Here is a 16,019-nt window from a genome sequence, read left to right as displayed (position 1 = left end):
CATACATATATATTATGTGTGTGTGTGTGTGTGTATATATATATATATATATATATATATATATTTTTTTTTTTTTTAAGTAAACTGATGTTTTACATAAACAGGGCAAACATTTAGAAGCCAAAGAACTGCAACCTTGTCACGGCACAAACCCTACGGGGGAGGGGTTTCCAGGCGCTACAAACTTGACCATTCAGCACTCAACTACATCAGCTCTGAGTACCATGATGCTCATGCTTCCCACGAGGAAAGAGCGCCGGGAGTCAACTAAATCACTTAAAAGATTATTTATATCTAAAAGCCCCATTTCTCAGGAAAAAAAAGAAAAAGAAAAAAAACACACACAAAAAATCCAAAATCTCTGGAACACCGCCCCACCCTCTCAAGAGTGACCTTCCAGCAGCCCAGATGCCCCCTCCATTGGTGGCCCCGAAATTCCGCAGGCACGTCGCCCCGAGTTTCTGCCTGGGGGACGGTGCACCGAATTTGGAAAGTCAAGGCCTTGGGTCCTACCGTAGGGTCTCCTCTCGGAGCCTCGGATCCCGAAGGTGCAAAAGGGGGACCTTCAAGTGCAACACCTCCCGGTCGGGCTGACAGGAGGCTCCGACCGCTCGCACCTGGCCCTCCCCTCAGCACCCCGAGCCTCGCGTCACCCCTCGCAGCGTCGCCCACGGCGCACCTGGGCCAACACACCGCACGCCCCCCACCAGGGAACGGATGCGCGGGCCGGTCTCGGGTCCGAGGCGCCGGGGACCCTGGCGCCCACAGTGCGTCACGGGCAGAGCAGACGCCGGGAACTTTTCCACCCCCCCGACCTCGGGAGGCCGTCACACTCGTCCCGTCGGCCGCCTCTCTACCCCCGCTCCGAGGAGTGCTTCTAAAAACGAAACCGCCACTTCTTGGAGCCGGGAGGAGTCCCCACGACGCTGGCATTTACGACAGGAAGCCCGGCTTTCGTGGGGCGCCTCTCCCGCGCGCCCAGCCCACCCTGAGGATCAGAGCCTGACGCCCCTAAGGCGGCCTCCCACGAGCCCCTTACCTCCCACCCGGGCGCTCGAGAGCGGTCGGTGCGCACGGCGCAGGCGCGGGCGCAACGGGGCGGGGCGTCGCGTTGGGCAGGCCGGCTAGGCCACGCCCCCACCGCCCTGTCCCAGCCTTGCGGGCTTGTGGCCAGCGGGGCGGGCGAAATTTTTTTTTCAAAAGTGGTCTTGATTTCTGCAATGGGGTAGTAATACTGGTACCAGAAGGTAAGAGACACATCAACGCCTTTTAAGTCAGTTTGTTGTGTTTTCAATATGAGACAATTCACATTTGTATAGCCTTCTGCATTTTGCAAAAATGTTCTGTTCCTTTTCCTCTGTTTTTTCCAGGAATTTTATTGGCGGGCTGGCCGGGTGTTCTTAGAAATTGAAGCTCAGAAAAGTTGTGCTTTCTCCCTCTCGCCCCCGCCCCCCCTCCCCCCCCGCAAAAAAAACAAACAAACAAAAAAACCCACAACAACTGTGAGGTGAAGAGGGCACAAGACTTCATTGTAACAGGCGCAGAAATTGAAGCTCAGATAAGGTGTGATCTCCCCCCAAAACTGGTGGAGGCCTTAATGCCAATGACCTTATTCCAATTTTATAGCTAGTGATACTGAGGCTCAACAAAAAGCGTTAAGTGACTCACTGCAATTCACCCAGTTAATGACAGAGTGTGAACTTCAGCTGGGTTTGCTAATTTCTTTCCCAAGTTCTTCCTGTTATACCAGCTGCCATCAATGAACAAGCAGATGGCTGGCTTTGAAGCCAGGTCCAGGTTATAGGTGATGGCCTAACTTCCACACCCAGCCTTTTTTTATATATGTGTTTGTGAATATTAAGATGACTTGCTTAGTTAGAATCTATTCACTAATGATATTGTCCTCACAAGTCATAAAGGAAACTTAGTTCTTAGAGTCCTCCAGTGGAGTGGGTGTAGAGGTAGAATTTGTAGATCAAGGAACATTAAGAAAGCCTTGAAAGGCAATTTCTAAAATAAATTTAAAAATCTAAGCAAAGAACTTGAAAATTGTCACTCATATTCTTACCAAAAAAAAAAAAAAAAAAAAAAGCTGAACAAACTGAAAACCTATTACTTTTCTTGGAGTCATCAGAGAATTGAGATTGCAGGGCAAACTTCCCCCAAGAATCAGGAGAGACAGACAAATACAGAGAATTACAGCCACGATCAGCTTCCCCGCAACAGAAGCCCCTGGAGCCTTAAGCTGGTAAGAACATTTAAACAGTAACTTTGACAAGTTATCAGAGGTTGAGTGTGGACTAGTGTGTTAGTGAGAAACTCCTGGGAGCTGTAGTCTTAGGGGGACATGTCCATGGATTTCCCTCCAGGAACCTCACCAGATTCTCAAGGTGAAGAGACAGTGAAAAAAAACCCTCATGTTTCTGGCAGAGGAGAAGAAAAGAAACCATTTCTTAAATATACCCAGTCTTCTTCCATAATAAAGGCCTACTCAGCAGGGAAAAAGACTTAGCCAGAGATTTTTTTTTTTTTTTTTGGAGGGGGCATTACCCAAATCCAGCCCCTCCTAGTTTTCCTGTTTCTCCCAATGGGGGAAAGGATAAGAAATACTTGTGAAGGTCACAGCCCAAGGACACAGGCCCACTAAAGACTGAAACAAGATTATAGAATGCTGCCCCTCACCCTTCACCTTCCCATCACATCCACAGGGCTCCAGTAAAATAACTGGGTTACAGTTGAAAGATCTGCAGGGTGAAAATCCAAAGATTTTAGGAAAATCCAAAGAAAAGAAAGACTCTGAAGGAAATTGAAGCCTCTGATATCTACCTGTGTGGCAAACATTAAACACAGACCCTAAACAGATTAACATAAAACCTGACCTTAAAAGCCAATTCACCTCTGTTCCCATATACATTATATCTGGATTTTAAACAAAAATTACAAGGCCTATTGTTACTGTTGTAAGTAGCTAGTTATTAATAACTAGAGGCCCGGTGCACGAAATTCATGCACTCGGGGGGTCCCTCAGCCCGACCTGTGCCCTCTCACAGTCCAGGAGCCCTCGGGGGATGTCCACGGGGAGTGGGCCTAAGCTGTCATTTGGACATCCTTAGCCCTGCCACAGACGCGGGCTGTATTCGCCAGCCATGAACATAGCTCAGGGATTCTGTCTGAGCGGTGCTCCCCCTGTGGGAGTGCACTGACCACCAGGGGGCAGCTCCTGCATTGAGTGTCTGCCCCCTGGTGGTCAGTGCGCATCATAGCGACTGGTCATTCTGCCATTTGGTCAATTTGCATATTAGCCTTTTATTATATAAGGATCATAAGGAGCAAAGGGAAGGCCAGACTTTATAAGCATGACCATCTGGGGAACTTCACCAGGAAGCTGCAATTTCACACTCCCCAGGGAACCACTGGTCCATTCCCTGCAGATCACTGGAGGAAGGGACCCGACAAAGGGGAAGACTGATACATGCTCAGTAAAGTTGGAGTGAAGTAGGGAAGGTGCTTGTCAGTCTAACCTGGAACAAAGATAATTGGCTAGAGAGGGTGGAGCCACTGCAAGCTCACGAAATCTTAGAAGGTTAAAATCCCCAGACAAAGGGATTCTCTCTCTCTTATTCCTCCGGCTTTGCTCCTGCTTCCTTGCACTCACCCATGTTACCTCCATAGCTATGGGGCCCTGGAATCTGCATGGCCCATGGCCATGTGGACCCCACACCTACTGGGCTGCAGCTGGGAACATAAGTTAAGCTAGCCTGATACTGGACTGGACTGTGCAAATATGGAATGGGCAACACCTTTCATCCTAGCTCTGCTGATAACACAGCTGGACTTCTTCCATGGCAGGATGGAGGGAGAGCGAACCTTGGAAACTCAGGAATTTAATTCCACACAAATAAATGTCACTCATTTTCCTATGCAAGTCTCAGAAAATTCCTTTTCTTATGACACTGCAAGAAGCCCACTTCCACTGGCCACAGGTGGGGACACGGAGAGTTCTTCACTGATAACACTATTAACAGGCAAGTAAAAATGTAGTCTAAAGAAACAAAGCAAGGCCCTAGCTGGTTTGGCTCAGTGGATAGAGCGTTGGTCTGTGGACTGAAAGGTCCCCAGTTCGATTCAGGTCAAGGGCACATGTCCAGGTTATGGGCTTGATCCCCAGTAGGGGGCATGCAGGAGGCAGTCGATCAATGCTTCTCTATCATCATTGATGTTTCTATTTCCCTCTCCCTTTCCCTTCCTCCCTGAAATCAATATGTATACACACACACACACACACACACACACACACACACACACACATATATAAACAAAGCAAGGATCAGATTTGGCTATGGCATAGCTTTTGTAATTATCAGACAGGGAATTTTAAATAACTATGATTTATATGTCAAGGGGTCTAAAGGAAAAAGTTAACAACATGCAGAGCAAGTGGGTAATGTAAGCAGAGAGGTGGAAACTCTAAGAAAGGTGGGGGAAGCAGGAGGACATTTGTAATACTTTTAACAATAAAGATAAATTTTTTAGAAAAGAAAAAAGAAAGCATCAAAAGGAAATATTAGGAATGAAAAACAGTAATGAAAATGAAGAATGCTTTTGATGGACTTGTCAATAGACTAGATATGGTCCCAAGGAAAGAATCAGTGAGTTTGAGATACATCAATAGAAAATTCCCAAATTGAAATGCAAAGGAAAAAACACACAGAATAGAATATGTAAGAAGTGTGAGACAATTTCAAAAGATGTAACGTATATGTAGTTGAAATACCAGAAGGAGAGGAGAAAAAGAATGGAACACAAGAAATATTTTAAGCAATAATGCCTGAGAATTTTCCAAAATTAATGACAGACCCCAAACCACAGATGCAGGAAGCTCATTGAAAACCAGGCAAGATAAATGCCCCCAAATCTATAACTATATATATTGTTTTCAAACTCAAAAATCTTGAAAGAAGCCAGAAGGAAAAACGCCTTACCTATAGAGGAATGATAAGAATTACATAAATATTCTCATCAGAGACCATGCAAGCAAGAAGAGAGTGGAGTGACATATTTAAAGTGTTGGGAAAAACAACAAAATACAAACTTCAAATTTGTTATCTAGAAAAATTATCCTTTAAAAGTCAAGGAATGCCCTAACTTGTTTGGCTCAGTGGATAGAGCGTCGGCCTGTGGACTGAGAGGTCCCAGGTTCGATTCCGGTCAAGAGCATGTACATTGGTTGCAGACACATCCCCAGTAGGAGGTGTGCAGGAGGCAGCTGATCGATGTTTCTCTCTCATCAATGTTTCTAACTCTCTATCCTCTCCCTTCCTCTCTGTAAAAAATCAATAAAATATATATTTTTTAAAAAGTCAAGGAACAATACTTTAAACAATAAACAAAAAAAGTCAAGGAACAATAAAGAAAAAAAAGAGGGAATTTATTTTCAGCAGACCTGCTCTGTAAGAAATCAATATATATAAAAGGCTAAGCGACCGTTGCATCCAAAACAACCGAATGGATGACTGAACAGGCTGCATGTGGCGACCAGGCCGGCAGGGGGGTTAGTGAGGGGTGACAAAATGACCAAACAGCAAGCTGCTTGGGGTGACCAGGCCCACGGGGGGGCAGTTGGGGATGACCAGGCTGGTGGGGGGGAGCAGTGAGGGGCTACCAAACGACTGAGCAGCAGACTGTGTGGGGCAACCAGGCCAGGAGGGGGGTTAATGAGGGGCGAACAAATGACTGAGCAGCAGGCTGCGTGGGGTGACCAGGCCGGCAGGGGGGTTAGTGAGGGGCGACCAAACGACTGAGCAGCAGGCTGTGTGGGGTGACCAGGCCGGCAGGGGGGTTAGTGAACGGTGACAAAATGATCGAATAGCAGGCTGTGTGGGGTGACCAAGCCCACAGGGGTGGCAGTTGGGGCGACCAGGCTGGCAGGGGGGGAGCAGTGAGGGGCGACCAAATGACCAAGCAGCAGGCTGCGTGGGGCAACCAGGCCGGCAGGGGGCTTAGTGAGAGGTGACCAGGCTTGTGGGGGGGGGCAGTTGAGAGCGACCACGCCAGCAAGGGGGGCAGTAAGGGGTGACCAGGCTGGAAGGGGGGGCACTAAGTGGTGACCAAGCCTTGGGGGGGACAGTTAGGGGTGACCAGGTCAGCGGAGGGGGGGGAGCAGTTGGGGGCGACTACGCCGGCAGGGAGGGCAGTTGGGGGTGACCAGGTCAGCAGGGGGGGCAGTTAGGGGCAATCAGGCAGGCAGGCAGGCAGGTGAGCAGTTAGGTGCCAGTGGTCCTGGATCATGAGAGGGATGTCCTGGATTGGAGAGAGTGCAGGCTGGGCTGAAGAGACCCCCACCCCCCCCGTGCACGAATTTCGTGCACCAGGCCTCTAGTGTTAAAATAAGTTTTTCAGAGAGAAGGAAAATAATATAGATCATAAATTTGGATCTACATAAAGGAAGAGCCCAACAGAAGGAATAAATGAAGTTGAAATAAAATATTTTATTTCTTATTCTTAATTGATCTAATAGATAACAGTTCAAAGTAATAATAGTTACAATGTATTGGATAAAATAAATAGTAGCAATGTTTTAAGGGATAGGAGGGAGGAGTTGGGAATACTCTGTTCTAAGGTACTTATACCACCTGTAAAGTAGACTTAGATTAGTTGGAAATATGTATTATAAACTCAAGAATAATTACTAAAAAAAGTTTAAAAAGAAGTATAATTGGTATACCAGAAAAGTCAGAAAAGGGCAGGGAAAAAATATAGAACAAGTACAACAAATAGAAAACAGTTACAAACATGGTAAATATTAGGCCAACTATATCAATAGCCACTTTAAATATGAATGCTCAAAAACACCAATTTTTTTTTGTCAGTTTAGTAGTCAAAGTGAACAAAAAAACATGACCCAACTATGTTTTCTGCAAGAAACCACTTTAAACAGAAAGCTTAAAATTAAACAGATAAAGGGATACCATACTAACACTAATCAAAAGAAGGTGAGGGTAGATATATGAATTTCAGACAAAGCAGACTTCAGAACAAGGAAAATTATCTGAGATAAAAAGGGTCACATTGCTAAAGGGGTTAATTCTCCAAGAAGACCTGACAGTTCTTAATGTGCATGGGCCTAACAACAGAACATTAAAATAAGTGCAGCAAAAGCCAATAGAACCTCAAGGAGAAGTAGACCAAGTGCTTTGCAAATAGGATATGAGAGTAACAGTGCAAAAGTTAAGTTCATGAAAGTTGCCATTTCTTCCAGGGGCAGTAAGATTGTTATAGAAGAACTAAGGGAGTAGAACAATAGACCAAAATGATTTCCAAGATACCAAATATTTCTAGATTCCTGTTGGAGAAGCTGCCGGAGCTCTCTTTGATAGGATTATAGAATCTACTTTCAATCCTTTGACAATTGACACTCTCACCAGGAAACCTTTTAATCCCCCAACTAGTGAAATACGTTTCAAGAATTGAAAATCAACAAAATTCACCAAGAGCCCCACCCTCCCTCTTCGAAGCCCAGCAAGCCCCCAAATCCCATTGTCACACCCCCTAGGGGATTGTTTTCCTTTCTGTGGGCCTCAATAGATTGCAGGGGCTTTTTGAGTGATACTAGACAAAAACCACATTAACTTTAATATTTCTTTCACAAATTATTAACTAAAGAAAGAAGTGTTGCTTGCTATATGGAAATAAATTGATAGATTCAGCAACTGTGACTTTGCTTATACAAGTGAACACTTCAGAATAGAAATGTTCCAAGACTGAGCAAATGGTTTTAAATATGGAAAAAAAAAATTCCGAATCTTTGTACTCAAACATTAAAGGACATCATTGCTAAGTTTGAATCTTTCCAACACCTGGTAAGTGCTTTTCCATTCATTCATTCAGTAAGTCTACAAGGCCAAGGTGCCGGCGTCTGTGCTGAGTCCTGGTGATTGAAAATTTAAAAAAAATCTCATTTCTATCCTCTAGGTAGGGGCGGGGAATGTCCCTCCGGCGGCCCTATAAGGCCTTTGAAATCATTTGGTCTGGCCCTGCTAGGGCTTTAGGGGTGAGTTGATTAAATATTTGACCAAATATAGCAGGCTCATGTTTAAGTTGATAATTTTGTGTGGCCTGCAAGTGATGTTATAACTATCCAAATGGCCCTTCCTGCTACAGGCTCACAGTCTGCAGGTAAAGACAGACATCTCAATAAATACAGTACAATCGACAAGCAATAGTATTAGCTATCTCTGCAAAAGTGCTATAGGAAAAAGCACAGAGAAGCTGACTTCCATACGTAGAAGTTATCAAAGAAGGGAGGAAAGAGCATTTTGAAGAGAGGGAACTTATGTAAAAGGCACAAAGAATACAAAAAATGTTCAGGTCACCAGAGTAGTGGGGGCGGATAAGCAGAGAGAAGGTTGCCAGAGGGCAGGATGAGTAACTACGGGAGATGTGTTTATCCACCTTCTCGCGTTGATCCTATTCCTATTTGTTTCAGATCTGGCCATAGCACTATTTAGCTTTAAACCTTTATTGTGATCCCTTCATCTAAGACATACATTATTCAAACTCACACAATACCTATGTATCATCGATTCCTTGTGGGGGCTTCGGAGGCCTTCCAATTTTTCGTTTAAATTTCCAGCCTCATAGTTCACCATTTTCTGAAGCGCCACTGGGTTCCTATAATTCCCTAGCATCCCATCCACTTCCTTGCTTCTACGCCTTTGCTCAGACTACCCCTCTCTTTGGAATACTTCTTGCCTCCTTTCCATTGATCAATGCTTGACTCTCAAGATCCACCTCAAATCACTTCTTTCCCCCCAAGCCTTTCATTTGTTCCCCAGCCGTGCTCCCACAGCACCTCAGTTTAATGTTGCTCAGCAGAACAGTGGTTCACATACCTGTCTTTCCATCGAGAGCAGAAACTTATGGAGGGTAGGCACGTTGTGTTATTTATTGTGTGTTCGCAGCACATGACCTGGAATGTGACACTTGGTAAATATTTGTTTTAAATGGCCTGTCACATCGCTTTTGTAGTCTCATTGGTCCCTTTTTCAGTTTCACAACTGAGTTCTTCCAGCTGGGCAAGCCTTCTAAAGCTCTGTCTGTCACTGAGGGTGAGATCAGAGGAAGAATAAGAAAACCACCTGAGGCATAGATTCGCAACCCTTGATGGCACAACAAAGCCACTTGGGGACCTTTTAAAAAAATATAGTTGCTTCAGAGATCATGGTTTAATTGTTCTGAAACAGAAATCAGGCATCAATATGTTTTTTTAAAGTTCTCTAGATAATTCTAAAGTGCAGTCAGTTTCGAGAACCACAGTGCTAAAGGACAGGTGAGAAATAGTTGCCAGGCCCCAGATATGAATTAGAATAATGTCTAATTCACTTTTCTCAAAAGGTGATGCTTTCCTAGCTGAAACCGGTTTGGCTCAGTGGATAGAGCGGCGGCCTGCGGACTGAAGGGTCCCAGGTTCAATTCCGGTCAAGGGCATGTATGTACCTTGGTTGCGGGCACATCCCCAGTGGGGGGGTGTGCAGGAGGCAGCTGATCTATGTTTCTCTCTCATAGATGTTTCTAACTCTCTATCTCTCTCCCTTCCTCTCTGTAAAATATCAATAAAACATATTTTAAAAAAAAAAAAAAGGTGATGCTTTCCGCAGAACAACATAGCTACAAGAACGGAGGCCACACATCCGTGTGAAGCTGACCTTCTTCCAGGTGAATCTTTGCCACAGAGTCCAAGTCATGCTGTGGGAGGAATCACACACTGGACATGGGACTGGGCCTCACGTTCCCACTCAGTGTGTCTAAGAATCCCAGTGTGCAGACATCTTTGACAGGAAGTTACAGGAAGTGATTACATGAACTGAAATGAAAGCACCAAGCACTACATCATCAATGAGTGATGGAAGCCTGAGAGTTTGCCGTTCTGTTGAGGGTCTCCAACATGGATATCCCCTATGGCACTCAGTCAGTGCAATGGAGGGAGACAGCCAGACACTGAGGTTAGGACCCCGTGTTGCACCATTCCAAGGGCACCGTGCACATTGTATTCCATGGGAAGGGGGCCCCCTGGAATTGTGGAATGCCACCGCTTGGCACAGGGACTTTCCTGTCCTTAGACCCAGGAGATTCCTGGTAGTGGCCTCCATCTAGGTTCTGTTCCCCAGCCCTACCTCTACTGGCATCTTTTCCGACCTGGTGATGTCTTCATCAGAAATTCCCCCAACTGACAGCTCTCATCAACACATTCTTGATCCACCCAGTGTGTTACACCATCCTGCTGAGCTCCAGCCAGAACTGGTCCCTAAATGAGTCACTGCAGCGGAGTTTCAGAAAGGGTGTCAGTTTCTTCCCAGCATCACTACCCTTTTCCCTCCTTAGTCAAAGAATCCACAGAGATGGAAAGCACATGTTTTCTTTCTAGAACTTGTGTGTTGTGTTTTTTTGAGGGAGAATCAAATTTAATAGTCTACGAGCAAAGAAAAAGGTAAATTGAAGTAGTATTATCTTATCTATAAAGCACCTGGCAGAGAGTACGGACCTAAAAAAATGTTAGGTTTCTGTTGTCCTTGGGGGATGGTAAAATTACTGTGGTAGTAGTTGTGGTTTATGTAATCTCCTGAGTAGCTTTTACTTTTTATATTTTTAGAGAGTGTGGAGAGAGCAGCAGGGTCCTCAAGGTAAGGAGAGGATTAATTATTTTTCTCTAAAAGTTGTGAGAATGAAAAATAAATAGGAATTTAGCATGCAAAAAAGTGTTTTGTAAACTGTAACACACCATATAAAATGTATAGAGTTATTAGTAAGTGTCATAAGAAATGTATAAACCAAATGGCACAAGGGTTTGAGGGAGAGGAAGAGACCACACCCCGCCGTGGACATCGGGAGGAAATGGCATCTACCACTTAATAAGGAGGTACCTTCTACAAGGCTTCTGCATGGTAGAGCATAATCATGATCCCTGCTAGACCACAAAGCAAGCTGGTTTTGAGAATAGGTTAAAATGTTTGTGTCAACTATAGAGCACTATACAAATGCAAAGAGATGCTATTGTGGCTATTCTTGGTGATGGAGATACTGTTATCGACCTTGAGGATACTGGTCACCATTCAACTGGAAGAGCTGTCAGGGGAAGGCCTTATAGGTAGAGAGATGAGGGCTGGAGAGGTTTCCACAAACTTTCTTAGCTGATCCACAGTCCCTCTATCTCTGAGCATCGGTTGACACCTACTGTGGCTGGCGCTGGTATTGAATAAGAAATGCAGCCTGCCTTCAGGTAGTTCATCTTGATTTGGTTTTGAGGATGGCCTCAGATATTAGACCAAGATGTTTATAGTTCATTTATAGCCAATGGAAAAATCCTGAACTTTTCAGAGCAGGGGAGTGAAATAGCCTGCATTGCATTCCAGGTACTCCTGATAAATGCATAATTCCTCTTTCAACCAGCTCAGTTTACCACCAGGAAATATTTTAGGTTAGCAGATGATTGAGCTTCTCCACCCTTGGACTTTTTAGAATGTTGATCCCTCTAAATAGACTTTATTTTTTAAAAACTTTATGAATCACAGATCTGATTGTGTCCTTCTTTGCAATGGCTGTTAGATGCTTAAGTCAAAGTTAACAAGTACACAGGACATCAAAGCATGAATGTACTTCTGCCCTGGCTTACTTTTCCCACATTCAATTTCTTTTCAATCCTGCTTTTGCCTTTAAAATATCTTGTTGAGCCCTGGCTGGGTTTGCTCAGTGGATAGAGCATCGGCCTGCGAACTGAGGGGTCCCGGGTTCGAGTCCGGTCAGGGGCGCATGCCTGGGTTGTGGGCTCAGTCCCCAGTGGGGGGCGTACGGGAGGCAGCTGATCGGTGGTTCTCTCTCATCATTGATGTTTCTGTCTCTCTCTCCCTCTCCCTTCCTCTCTGAAATCAATAAAAATATATTAAAAAATATCTTATTGAATTATATGTAGTTGTATAAGTCATCTTTAATCCTCCTGGAGTAAGGTTAAATTATAAATAAAGATCCTTTCTTATTTTTTAATTTCTTATTCAATTAATTGCAGGTAAAGAGTATTTGCAATGTCCCCTGAGGAAATATGCATGCATAAGGTATATTGGAAAAATAACATTTCATGCATTTCTTTCTGGTACTATTGCTGATCTCCTAACTTTTAAAATTTGGTTAAAGTCATGTATAACATAACAAGAATATAAAATAAATCTATTGGTAACTGAATATTTTTGCATTTCGTGTTAAAGTTTGAATTTTGTTTTCAAAAGAATTGAAGAAAAGGTACAAACTTAAAACTACCTAAACCTTTGTTCCTATGTGTTTTAAAAATTCCATTTAAGTTTAAATAAAAGAGGTAAGATTCATAGCTTATCAGAACATTAGAAGATAAAGTCTGTTATCCCGATTTTTAAAAATCATACATATAAAAATGTACTTGAAGTGGAGTGAAACCTGTTCTGTTACTAAAAGATTTATTGTTAATGCTCGGATTACATTGCTAGATTAGAAGAAAGGGAGATATAGAAAAGTCTATATATCTTCCTATATTCAATCTCCCTTATCACTTTAAGCTTGCATTTTTAAACATCTGAAAGCAAAATAATCTTTAAAAATGCAAAAGTAGCCCAGCTGGTATGGCTCAGTGGTTGAACATCGACTTATGAACCAGGAGGTCACAGTTCGATTCCCAGTCAATGCACATACTGGGTTGTGGCTCGATCCCCAGTGTGGGGTGTGTAGGAGGCAGCTGATCAATGATACTCTCTCATCATTGATGTTTCTTTCTCTCTCTCCCTCTTCCTGCCTCTCTGAAATCAATAAAAAAATATTTTTAAAAATTCAAAAGTATTTTCCTACATTAAAAAACCCCTGTTGCCCTGGCTGGTGTTGTTCAATGGTTAGACGTCAGCCTGTGCACCGAACGAAAGTCACTGGTCCGATTCCCAGTCAAGGGCATGTACCTGGGTTGCAGGTTCAATCCTCAGCCCTGGTTGGGCTCCTGCAAGAGGCAACCAATCCACGTGTCTCTCTCACATTGATGTTTCTCTCTTTCTCTCACCCTCTCTTTTTCTCTCCCTTCCACTCTAACAAAACAAACACACACACACAAAAAAGCCCTGTTTAGCCCAACTTGAACTTGTGGTGGCCCACCCTGCCCAACTCGAGCCCTCCAGGAGGTCAGGGCAGAATCCCAGACTGACTGAGTTGTGTGGCTCTAAGACAGGGGCTATTTTTCCTCACATACCCAGCCAGATCATAGCCCTCCCTTCACGTGGCCAAAGCTTGGTCTGTTTGGGCCTGATAAACTCTGCAGGCCTCACCCTGACGGCTCCCTGAAACCCCTCCCACCACAAAGATAACCCTCCTTCCTGCACTTCACAGTAACTCACAACTAAAACCCTTCCGATGCCCATTTCCACAAGCAAACTTCAGGTCTTTTTCAAGGTAAAGTCCCATATTTTTTATAGAATTAAGAACTTCTCAATCACCTAACAGGTATAAAACTGCACTACTCTCACTCTGGCTGGTTTGGCTAGGCCAATGGTCAGCAAACCACGGCTCAAGAGCCACATGCGGCTCTTTGGCCCCTTGAGTGTGGCTCTTCTACAAAATACCACGGCCTGGGCGAGTCTATTTTGAAGAAGTGGTTCTAACGCTGAGCCACACTCAAGGGGCCAAAGAGCCGCATGTGGCTCGCGAGTCGAGGTTTGCCGACCACTGGGCTAGGCGGATAGAGCATTGGCCTGCGGACTGCAGGGTCCTGGGTTCGATTCCAGTCAAGGGCACAGCTGATCAATGATTATCTCTCATCATTGATGTTTCTATCTCTCTCCCTTCCTCTCTGAAATCAATAAAAATATTTTTTTAAAAATCTGCACTACTCTTTTTAGTATGCTTCTATTTATTTTTACCTGTCACTGGCTAAGTGTTTGAATGTTTTACCCCAGCCCCATTTTTTTGCTTAAGACTTATGATGTTTATTGCATGATTTTGCGTGGCAATGGTGATGAAAACAAACACCAAAACAAAAGCAAACAAAACAAACAAGGAACCCTGTTTAGAGATTGCTTTTAGGGCCAATTTATAAGCCCCCCCCCCCCCAAGTAAATCAATTTTCCCAGTTCATATATATTCCCTTAATCTTTGCCTTCCTCACTTTCCTGTCCCCTCATCCAATTGACTAGATGATCATAGTTTATCTTTTTTTTTTAATAGACTTGAGTATTTCTAAAAAATTTTTAAATTTATTCTTCAAAGGGCAATAATTTTCAACCTGTGAAGACAGAAAGTAAACTTCAGGAGGGAATTCAAAAAGAATTCGATGTTCCAAATAAAGGCAATGTTATCAGAACTAAAATTTTGCCCTCAGGGTGACTACAGGAGGTCCCATAGTCTAGACGGACTCACTACAGTTTTACCCAGACTTCTAAAGAACAAAGAATTGCTGCTATGTTAACTGGTTTGGAACACAGAAAGAACATCACATACCATTGAGTTGATTTTATTATTATTATTATATATTATTTTGCATTTTAATTTCTTTATTGGTTAAGGTATTACATATTTGTCCTCATTCCCCCATTACCTTCCCAACCCCCCGCCCCCCCCCCCCACTCATGCCCTCACCACCCTGTTGTCTGTGTCCACTGGTTAGGCTTATATGCATGCATACAAGTCCTTTGGTTGATTTCTCCCCCTTACCCCCACCCTTCCCTACCTTCCCTCTGAGGTTTGACAGTCTGATCGATGCTTCCCTGTCTCTGGATCTGTTTTTGATCATTAGTTTATGTTGTTCATTATTTCCCATAGATGAGTGAGATCATGTGATATTTATCTTTCTCTGACTGACTTATTTCACTTAGCATAATGCTCTCCAGTTCCATCCATGTTGTTGCAAATGGTAGGAATTCCTTCTTTTTTAGCGCAGCGTAGTATTCCATTGTGTAGATGTACCACAGTTGATTTTATTACTTATACTAGAGGCCCAGTGCATGAAATTTGTGCAAGGGTACGTCTTTGTAGGCCCGGCTTCGTCTGGAAGGTTGCCCAGAAGATCATCCGTTCGGTCGTTCCACTGACCGGCCATTAGGTCGATTTGCATATTATGCTTTTATTATTATAGATTTTGGTTTGGTCTTAAACCCGATAAACCAATAAGTAAATATATCTGCTAATAACCCAGCCTAGAACGTGAATTATGAACTGAGTTATTGTCATTGTCTGATGAATGGCTGGTGCATTTGTAGTGAACTCGTATTGCTTCCTAGCAGTCCCTGCCTTCTTTTCTATGCTCGACAATCTGCCTAAACCTTTCCAGAGGTTTATGTTAGACTTACTTTTTTTTTTAGGCTCAAAACATTTCTCTATTTAGTAAGTCAGAATATATGCTTGTTTCTAGAGTTCAAACACCTCTTCTCAACTCTATAATGTCTCAAAATGTCTCAGAAGACCATAAGCAGTGCCTGTGTTTCTTGTATGTTACGGGATAGGATATATCTGGGTCTAGAGATTTAAAGTGGGACCAAAGGGGCCACATGCTAACCTGACAAGCTCAGGGAAGGCCTGCATGGCAGTCTTGCAAACCAGAGACCTAAAGTCACCACAAAGGATGGTCTGAAATTAAACTTCAACTAGAGCAGTTATGGTGGGTAGTTACGTCCTAGGCTGGTATTTTCACTGACAAGGTCAACCTTTACCTTGACTGAGTCTATCTGTCTTTTTGCATCTATGATAACATATCCTTAAAATGTCTGGGTAACTTGTGTGGACCTCCTGGGGTCCTTCATTGTTATTGTTATCATGTTAATTGTTGACTGCTGACTATTCTGCACCCACCTAAGTATGTGTCTATCATTTTACTTTTTATCCAATCCCAAGGCCCCCCCCTCCCCCTTTGCTTTCTCCTGCCTCTCTAATCTATCACCAGTGGATCTCATGTAACCCACCTACGTCCCCTCCTCTGATTGCAATGTATAAAAATAGATGAAAACCTGCCATTCTCTGGAGCATTA

At 43.7% G+C, this 16,019-nt stretch overlaps 1 protein-coding gene and 1 long non-coding RNA gene across 6 annotated transcripts in view; one reads left to right on the top strand and one right to left on the bottom strand.

Annotated features, from left to right (window-relative positions):
* Positions 1-1,071, bottom strand: part of STX17 (syntaxin 17) — a 44,940-nt gene extending 43,869 nt beyond the window's left edge. Inside the window, exon 1 of the mRNA XM_008141862.3 lies at positions 1,040-1,071. The gene's annotated coding sequence lies outside the window, so the exon portion shown is untranslated. The remainder of the gene's footprint in view (positions 1-1,039) is intronic.
* Positions 1,072-1,146: 75 nt separating this feature from the next.
* The window catches only part of LOC114231724 (uncharacterized), a 30,905-nt gene continuing 16,032 nt past the window's right edge, over positions 1,147-16,019 (top strand). Inside the window, exons 1-2 of one of the 5 annotated variants that reach the window (XR_008558352.1) lie at positions 1,147-1,247; positions 10,649-10,679. This is a non-coding gene — a long non-coding RNA (uncharacterized LOC114231724). Of the gene's footprint in view, positions 1,248-2,108; positions 2,249-10,648; positions 10,680-12,056; positions 12,105-16,019 lie in introns of those variants that run through there. The other 4 variants (XR_008558350.1, XR_008558351.1, XR_008558353.1 and 1 more) reach the window with 4 other exon arrangements.

Source organism: Eptesicus fuscus, chromosome 15, assembly GCF_027574615.1.
Source record: "Eptesicus fuscus isolate TK198812 chromosome 15, DD_ASM_mEF_20220401, whole genome shotgun sequence".
NCBI lineage: Eukaryota > Metazoa > Chordata > Mammalia > Chiroptera > Vespertilionidae > Eptesicus > Eptesicus fuscus.
The sequence above is the reverse complement of the archived record's forward strand: the minus strand, read 5'-3'. Positions and strand labels throughout refer to the sequence as shown.